Genomic DNA, 9,698 nt, shown 5'->3' with positions numbered 1-9,698 from the left:
GGGAACTGTCTCACGATTCACCATCTCCCCCCCTGGTACACGCCGATTCTGATAGCGGGATTCGCTTGAAAGTCTGTCTGTCTGTCTTTGTCTGTCTCACTGAATGTATCCATTTTTGTTTTACCCTGTTTTGTCCCGGAGAGACGAATATATTATTAAATAAAAATAGAAATCTCTGGGAATGTGTGTGTCGTCGCTTTTTGGAATTTGTGGAGGATTTCTCGTTTTTCGGAGCGGTACTAATCGATGTTTTTTGTGCATTACTCGTGTACTCGGTTATAATGATATTCGATTCAAGGAACCGGGAAAATATGTCACTATAACAGAGGTGTAAGCTTTGGAGATATTAGTATGTAGTACATACAGGGTGTCCTGTAAGTGCTTATGCTGCTTTTATCTCATCAACCTTCAGTCGTAGAGGTATGGTTTGAATGCAAAAAATGCTCACAGAAAGAGTTTAAAAGTTACCCTGCACCAGTTTTCAGAGTCAAAATACAGTTTGTAACAAAATAAGAAAGCTCCTGAGCATTTTTAAAACAAACTGTACCTCTACGGCAGACAGTTGATGAGATAAAGGAGGCACACACATAAGCACTTACACCCAGTATAATGAATATATCTTTTCACGATGTTGTTGTTGTTGGGGATGTCGTCCTTCCAGGCGCGGCTTAAGCGAGGGTGCGAGGAGATGCGGTGCTCCTGGGTGGCAAGTTGTAATGGGTGGCTTTTTGTGTAGACTTACGGATTTTTAAAATTTTGGAATAATGAAAATTCACACGACACCACACGCCATCACTCTTTTGAGTCATACCTTGACAACTAAAATGCTGAGAAAACTTGAGGGGACATACAGGGGCGTCTTACCAGAAACAAAAATGAACTCACACGGGTAATCAATATGATTCGAAAGTTGGTTAGTAATTTCAATCGGAAAATTATAACAGTTTTATTCGATAGGTGACAGTAAAAGTTTCAGGGAAAAGGTTTTTCTTTGCATGTTATATAATACTGCAGTAGTTCGCATTCTGATGCCACGTGGTTCGTTGAGATTGCCTGTTGAGATTGAGGAAAGGTCCATGCAGGGCTAAACTAACATGTTGATAACATAAATAATTGATCTGATATATCTGCTGCCACCTAACGAATAAAACTAATACAATTTTTTAAATTGACATTGATAAAAGGTTTTCCAATTGGTGAACTATATTGAAAAAGTAATATAATATGATACAATAAAATATTTTTAGAAACAGTAATAATTTATAAATTACTTAATTTGCTTCAAAAATTTTAACGGTTAATGTTTTAGTAAAGTAAAATAATATGAGTAATTGTACAAAGTAGAGCCGTCCCTGGTTATGAGACGTCTGTTTCACCTTTAGTTATTCATAGACGGCCTCACTTGATGAAATTTTTCATTATTATATTACTTTACACAAATATCAACTGATAAAATTTTTTTAGTAATTTTATGTATATTATTACTTCTTAAAATGTAATCAATATGATACAATATATACTTTTCATTACGCTATTAAAAAGTTGGTTAGTAATTTCAATCGGAAAATTATAACAGTTTTATTCGATAGGTGACAGTAAAAGTTTCAGTGAAATGATTTTTCTTTGCATGTTATATAATACTGCAGTAGTTCGCATTCTGATGCAACGTGGCTCGTTTGTGGCCCTGGGATCAGGGCCGTATTTATGTTTTTGCCACCTGCGGGCTATACAAATGTTGCCGCCCCTTCCTATTTCAATCTAACTTTTTTACCCCTCCCCATGCCATTACTAATAAATCATAGGGGGCCGTTCAAGTATTACGTAAGCAAATTTTTAGCCATTTTTGAACCCCTTCCCCCCGTGTATACAAAATTTCGTCATCAGATCTGCCCCTCTGAATACTAACGCATATTGGTGGGATCAGAGACGTACACGGGGAAAGGGCATAAAGGGGCTCGTGCCTTCTTCCCCCCCCCCCCCCCCGATGATCAAAAAATTATTTTTTTAAGGCAAAAAATATTGTTTGAATCAAAATTTCGGAAGAAAATGATTTTGTGATATTATAATCAATTTCTGTTAATTTCAATGTTATTTGAAGGCTATGAACATAAAATTTATCTTTAGTAAATTGATTGCGAGACCCACCCTCTAAGCCATATAATGATAAATCGCATAAAGGCCCGCGGGCCGGGCCACATTTGGTTAGGGTTATCTGATGCGGCCTGTCCTCCTCAAACCTAATTTTGTAAAAATCGACTAAGCGGTACATTTACAGATCGCTTAGGTGTCCCGTGGTACATTTCCAGAGCATTTAAGCGGCCCGTGGCCCATTTTCAGATCACTTAAATGACCTGGGACACAGTTCCAGAACACTTAAGCGATCCGTGACACATTTAGAGATCCCTTGAGTGACATGCGACGTAGTTTTAGTGGCCCCAGTGCCATAGGCGGAGATAGACTTGGAAGTCTGGGGGGGGGGCATGGTCATTATTGCTGGGGGGGGCAAGATGATGATGATGTCGATTCACCTATACATATATGCATTAGATCAGTCGACTTCACCTTTGATGCTGGGGGGGGGGGCAATGCCCCTCACGCCCCCCCCCCGTATCTCCGCCCATACCCAGTGCGGTTCTACAGCACTCAAACTATCCGTGGCACATTCTCAGATTATTTAAGTAATCCACGGCATATAATTACGGATCACTTGAGTGATGCGTGGCACAGTTCCAGAGCATATTCGAATGTATGGTGCATACATTCGAATATGAAAGTATCTCAGTACCATTGATTAGTTGTAGTCTAGCAACAAAATCTCTCTCAACAATGTATTACATAATATCTATACATATATTATATTTGACTGCACGTGCTAAAGTGTATTTTGTAATAGTGAAATACACTTTTTCAAAATTGTTTGGTGGACCGATTGAAATTCTAGACAGGCTCCGCCAGCGGTTTGTGCATTCGTGATTTAAATGCTTACACTATTTGAATATACAGAGTGTCCCATAATCACCTGACGCTTTTCAAAATGGGAATAGCAAGAAAACGGTGACAGATATTAAAGTCATTTTTGCGGAATGTAAATGTGCGAAGTCAGGAATTGCAGCTTCATGTTTCAATGTTATTCATGTTTCATGTGATTGTATAGTTATTAAAAAAAATTAACTTTTTATACGTAGAACCTGTGCTCAAAAAACGAATTAAAAAATGTTACCTTGTCTCTTCTGATGCCAACGAAGAAATTTCCACGTTTCTAAGTGCAATATTCACAGAGATATCTAAATTCAAAAATCGGAGAAAAGTAGGAAAGGAAGCGTTGTCCATTAGTTTTCACTGCTTTTTTTTTTTCCAACTTTCCTCTTATTTTTGAATTCAAATATCTCAGTAAATACTTAGAAACAAGGAAATTCTTATAAATTAAACTGCTTTTGTTCTTTTCTCTATGCTACTTTTATACTGAAAGCGACATATTAAAAAAATATATATATATATATAACAATACATACAAAGATTATGTACAAAATTCTAAGACCAGGATGTGAGTCAACTTCGTGTGGTTTTGCAACCAAACGCCTTATTAAATACAAGTATTACAGAGGATTCCAAATTAGCTAAGATTGAATTGTGGCGATTGCTCATAAATTACCATTAAAGAAAACTCTTACAAAATGTATGAACTTATCAGAAATGAGTAGCTATATTTGATATTTACTTACTTTGTTTTCGGCAGGAAAGTAGAAAGAGGAGCTTTTCTCCGTTTTGTTGGTAATCCGGCGTTTATAACTGAGTGCAGTGTGTGTTTTGTAATACTGTATACAATTCATAAAAATGTGGGTTCTGCCAAGCTCCACACACACACATTTGTCCTCCCCCAGTTTTTTTCAGGGAAACGTTACATGGGGAGAGCTGTACGCCTACCATGACCAGTCCGCTTACCACATTCTGTACCATGTGATTTCTTTATATTCCAATTAGTGACTGCAAACGGATGTTGTTCTGGATTGACCAGCTTCATCCTATTTGAGTACTCAAACAAGTTTAAAAAATCATATTGTAATCGAATTCATCCATTCGATTTATAGCCACTACATCCATTCGATTATAGCCGCAGTCAGTTCTCGGTCTTATTAGGCTAACTACACACTGTTTCTATCCCCCAGATCATAGGCGTACGAAGAATTTTCTCGAGGGGGGGAAGGGGGTTTCAGATTTTTTTCCTTCTGATGAGAAAGGGGTTACTTCTTTTCTGCAAAATAACACTATAATCTTGACTCGGGGGGGGGGGGGGGGGAATAGAACCCCAAAACCCCCCTTGCGTACGCCAATGAACCAGATGGTCGACCATAGACACTCTCAAACCGTGTCCGGAAAATTCACCGCCAGCAATTCACCGATAATAATTCACCGCTAGGAAAATTCACCGCTATGCATTACGAAACATGTATTGAAAAAGTTTTTTTTCCCCCTCCAGAGCAGACAGAAGACTTTTTTTTTGCCCATTCATTTCGACTTAGTACCCCTCTTGCGCGGCACCCGGAGCGGCCTCAATGAGTCGCAAGGCCAAGCGCCGCCCCCGTACTCTATCACAAGGGGGGCAAGTGTGCATTTTGGTTCCTCTCTTCCAGAATTTGTTCCAGAATAGTCAAATGAAAACAAAGGAAAAATTCGGCTTCTTACTTGTCCGGTTCCTGGAGTACAAGGAACACCTTCGCAAAAATTTTCTCAAGGATTTTCTTAAGTGATGGTGGCTCACAAAAATAAGTGCTGTTTCAAGGATTTAGTTATTTGGCATTATTAAGAATGGAAAAATAATTCTGGAACACACACACAAAGAAAAAAAAAACCTACTTCAAAAGCGAGACGTATGGTCACGCACATTTTGCACGGTACACAATGGTGTGTGGCTTTCTTCTGTAACAAATCAGGTTTATCTCGTGGTCCCTTTCACTGAACCCCTGCCAGCCTCCTGCCAGGGTCGCCCTCCAGACTCTGCCCCGAAGCTGGGCTGGAAGAGATCTCGGCAACGGGATAAGTCCGGTGGCAGAGACCCTGGCGTTCATTCATTCATTGCCAGGGTCACCATGGGACGGCATATGAGGCTTTGCACCCGGGCGGCAGGTAAGCTCAAGCCGCCCCTCGCGCTGCGTGAAAGAAATGAATTTGACCCTCTGCTCTATTGCATGACCACGATTTCATAAGATTTGTACCAATATTCGAATGTGGTTTGCGGAAAAGCTATTCTTAGTTACTTTTTACCAAAAAATACAAATACAACGCCACAACAGGCAAATTGCCCAACGAGGTGGCTGACTTAAGAACATCATGAATCCCCAAGCCATTTTTTGGAGGCCCTACCTACTACTGCTACACCACACATGCACCCCGCTCACAACCCCCCCCCCCCGGCGGAACCCCCCAACGAAATGCTTGTTATGTGTAGTGCCATCTGCCACCAGTTTTTCTAACTATGAGTGAAGTGTTATGATTGAATAATTTATTGTTGTAGGACTGTTGCTCTCTGTGGCGAGACTTTTTAACGGGGAGATCGGCTCGCATTTGCGCCTTGAAGTTGGGAACCACAGAAAACCAACTTCAGCCGACCACCACTGTAGGGTTCGAACCCGGATCCTCGCATCGCGAGTCCGTCACTATAACCACTCGACCACCAAAGCGGCAAATACCACCTTTACGATGAGTACTTTTTCGCACACAGCATTCAACCCTTAGGTGCAGGGTGGTTTTTCTTCCCCACTAACGCATAAATTGGGTCACCCACGACCCATATTGAAATAGCATTGACTGACGAGATCCGAAAAGTGGCTGGAGTCAACTGGTTGGCAAAATCATCAGACAGAGTGAAATGGAAAAATTTTTAGAGGAGACCTTCATTCGGCAGTGTACTGAAAATGGTTGATGATGATGACTTTAACGTTCAGTGGCAGAAAATGTGAAGAAAAGATCTATTGGAGATGTCATGAAGGGGCATGGAGTGCGAAAAAAAAAAATTCTTTCTCTACGAAAAGTTATAGCTTAAAAGGAGATTCATCGGACAGAAACGACCCGGTTTATGCATCTAAGACTAAATGTTGGATAAAAATATCCAGTGTATACGAACTCTTTAAATTTTTATGAATTTTTAAACTATTAACGAATTTATGGGACACCCTACGTATAAAATCAATGCTCAAGATAAGACTGAAAAAACGTTTTGGCTCCGGTCGGGCAGCCAAACTCATTAAGACCACGTGATTCGTGAACATTCTGAAAAAGTTCCATCAGCGATCCTCCATTGTGAGCGCATTTTATGAATGGTGTTGGTATAATCAAAATCATAATAAGTTCAGGATAATGATACACAGGTGAGCAAAACGCTCCAGGGCGCGTTTTATCAAAAATCTGGAGAATCTCTCTTTTTCGATTAAAAGGAATAAACTCAATTATTTGGAAACATCATTAAAGCCGCCCCCCCCCCCCCATCAAGTAGCAGATAAAGCGTTACACACAAGACCCACGTTTAACAACATGGTTGGTTGAGGGTGATTCCTCTTATTATCTCCGTCCGGTTCTCTTTGTTGTCGGTCCTTTTAGCTGTTACGTAAGGAGATGGTAAGGAAGAGGCTTTTGTTGGGAAATATAGGATTTTGTTCGGTACACACTCACTTAACTCTCTTTGCAAACAGTGTGTTGTTCCCATCCATCCTTGCTACTTCAACAACTCATGTTGCTGCTGCCTGAAGAAGAAAGAAGAGTGATCGGAGAGGATGGATTCAAGTTGCGGTGGAGGAGAAGGACTTGTTTGTACGCCACTGAAAGAGATTATGTTCCCGACAGCGATCGATGGACAAATTGAATTTCCACTTCCCGTTACTCATTAATCTTCTTAGTGAACGCCGGGAAATTCATTTTTCCCCTGCCTTTAGATTGCATGTGAACCTGCCTCCTCTTTCCATCGTCGCGTGTCCTTCGCCACTGCTGGCACGCCACTGGAAAGAACTAAAGTACGCCGGAAAGCATCATTTTTCCATCATTTTATATATTTTTTAAATATTCCGATAGGGTTTAAAGAGGCAATAAACCAACAAGTTTCAAGATTTGAGCAGGGATTACAGAAGAATTATCGGTAATTAAATTTTGATTAGTTTTCTGGCTGCTAATACCACTACTAAACCACACAATCCACTACCCCCCCCCCCCCCATAAACAGAGGTGGATTTTAGGGTTTTGCAGCCTGTGAGCGCTACACTGATTTTCCTGCCCTTCTCCTATTCCAATATAATTTTTCTGACCAGTCATTCCTTGGAAATGCCCGCTTACCCCCCCCCCCCCCAAAATACACTTTTGTGTCCTCCCACGCTTACACACTCTCCAAGTTACTCTTTTGGTCACTATACTGACCTCGTCCCTCGCTCTCTGTCATTCTTTTGGTCATTCACATGCTTGAACTCTATTTTGGACATTCACATGTTTATTTCCGCTTCAGTCACTCACTGACCTAATCCCTTGATCTCTAGGCAGAGAGAGATGTGGATTTATATTTCTGCCACCCTTCTCCCATTCTGGGTGCAATTTTCTTAATGAGTCATTTCTCAAATTTGCCTGTCTGGGCTATCCCCCCCCCCCCCAGTCGTAATATCCAGATAGTTCAGATAAAATTATATCTTCATGCTTAGGTGGGCGCTGTAGCCCATGTCGATAAGATACTCGCCTAAAGTACCAAAGGATGTTTAGTGGTGTCGCGAGTTCAATACCCGGTTCGTCCTTGTCAGAAAACTTTCCTGACACAGGGGTACAACAGAAACGGTGACATGACCGCAGAAAAAATTGCTACCGCAGGGAGTCCCCCCCATCGAGGGGTTAGCGCACCAACTTCTCGATGAGTATAAAAAACAAGCCTGCCGTTCGGAATCGGCAATAAATTGTAGGGCCCGGTCTAATTAGCCCTCGTGTTCAGAAAATGACCGCGGTGCGACAAAAATGATCAAATTATGATCATACTTTGGTTCACCATGTATCATCGAGAAGAATGCTAGAAATTGTGACCCTGAATACGGGATATCGCTAAGTTTTGCGAAACATTGCTATTTATTGCTTTAAAATGTAATTTGATAATTACTGCTAAAACTGCTGAAGGGTGTGGAAATGAAGGGCTGCTACAAATCACAGTAAACAAAAATGTATTTTCACGAAAGAAACATTCAAATGATTTGATGACCATATTTCTTTGCGAAAAATACGGTAAACTGGAATCTCACAGATAATAGTCCGTAAAATAAAGGACGTTGCCAATTGTCATAAAAAAATATGGTCAGAAGTAAGCACAATCACCCCCAATCGTAATTAAAATTCCCCCAAGAAATTGCGAACAAAACGTTAAAACTGACAAATATATGAGATCAGTATTTATATAATTTTGCCATACAATATAATTTATATTATGAAAAATGTGTGTGTGTGTATTCATGATGATAGTAAATATTAAAAATTCAAATAAAATATCGGTACAAAAAACGGGACAAATGTATAAGAAAAATCGGAACAACGACAATTACAAGAATGTCCCGTAATACTGGGTGAAAGTGGTCCGTCGATTGCGTTTCAGACATTTTACCGGTCCTTGTTTTCAGAAAAGTTCAGAAACACTGGTATATTATATCCGTTTATTACTCCCTCCCCTCTGATACGCTCGATCCCCCACAGTAGGCGATATTATTTACTTATTACACACTTTAAGACCAGTCATGGCCAAAGCTGTCCCTTAGGGCTATATATTTCTACTTATTACACACTGGTCTAATTCCACTGTGCCGGTGCAGTTGACTCTGTATAACGCCCCTGACGAAGTTCGGTGACGTCCCTAGAACACTTTCCAACAGCTGCTCTTATATGTTTTGTTGTTCCTCTAAATAAAAAAAAAAAAAGTTCAGAGAGTTGACGATGGATGGCACTGACATACACATTAATGAAGTGGATAATGCAAATCAAGTTGCTAGGTTCGAATGAAAAATGCACGAGCATCCATTCAAATTTACTGACGGTCTAATTTGGGTAATTCTACTTTGAATATTGTACGTTAGAGCGCCATCCACTTTTGATGACTAGAACTAATTTTTCATTTTATTTGAACTAATTTTAAATTTTTTATTTTATTAGAACTAATTGAAATTTTTTATATTCAGAGAAACATCAACGTTTTTGTTAGCCCATTTATACAAATCAAAATTTTTCAACATCATTTTTTTTTATTGATTTTTAAACTTTTAACAAACTTTTAAGACATTTTTTTTTGTACTAAAAAATAAGAAATTAGCGTTATTAATTCAGCGACCTCTAATTAAATATGTGGCCTGTTCTTTCTGTTCGAGGGCCATCATAATGCCGCTGTGGTGGTCGAGTGGTTATAGTGCCGGACTCGTGATGCGAGGATCCGGGTTCGAACCCCACAGTGGTGGTCGGCTGAAGTTGGTTTTCTGTGGTTCCCAACTTCAAGGCGCAAATGCGAGCCGATCTCCCCGTTAAAAAGTCTCGCCACAGAGAGCAACAGTCCTACAACGGTAAATCATTCAACCATAACACTTCACTCATAGTTAGTAAAACTGGGGGCAGATGGCAGCACTACACATAACAAGCATTACACAGAAACAAACTTTACGTCAGGTTGCACTACACGTACACGCACATTACCGCATGTACCG

The sequence above is a fragment of the Pholcus phalangioides genome, unplaced genomic scaffold, assembly GCF_987345545.1.
Source record: "Pholcus phalangioides strain wild (caught in Gottingen) unplaced genomic scaffold, Ppha-v1.0 ptg000014l_1, whole genome shotgun sequence".
NCBI lineage: Eukaryota > Metazoa > Arthropoda > Arachnida > Araneae > Pholcidae > Pholcus > Pholcus phalangioides.
This window is presented reverse-complemented; position numbering follows the sequence as displayed.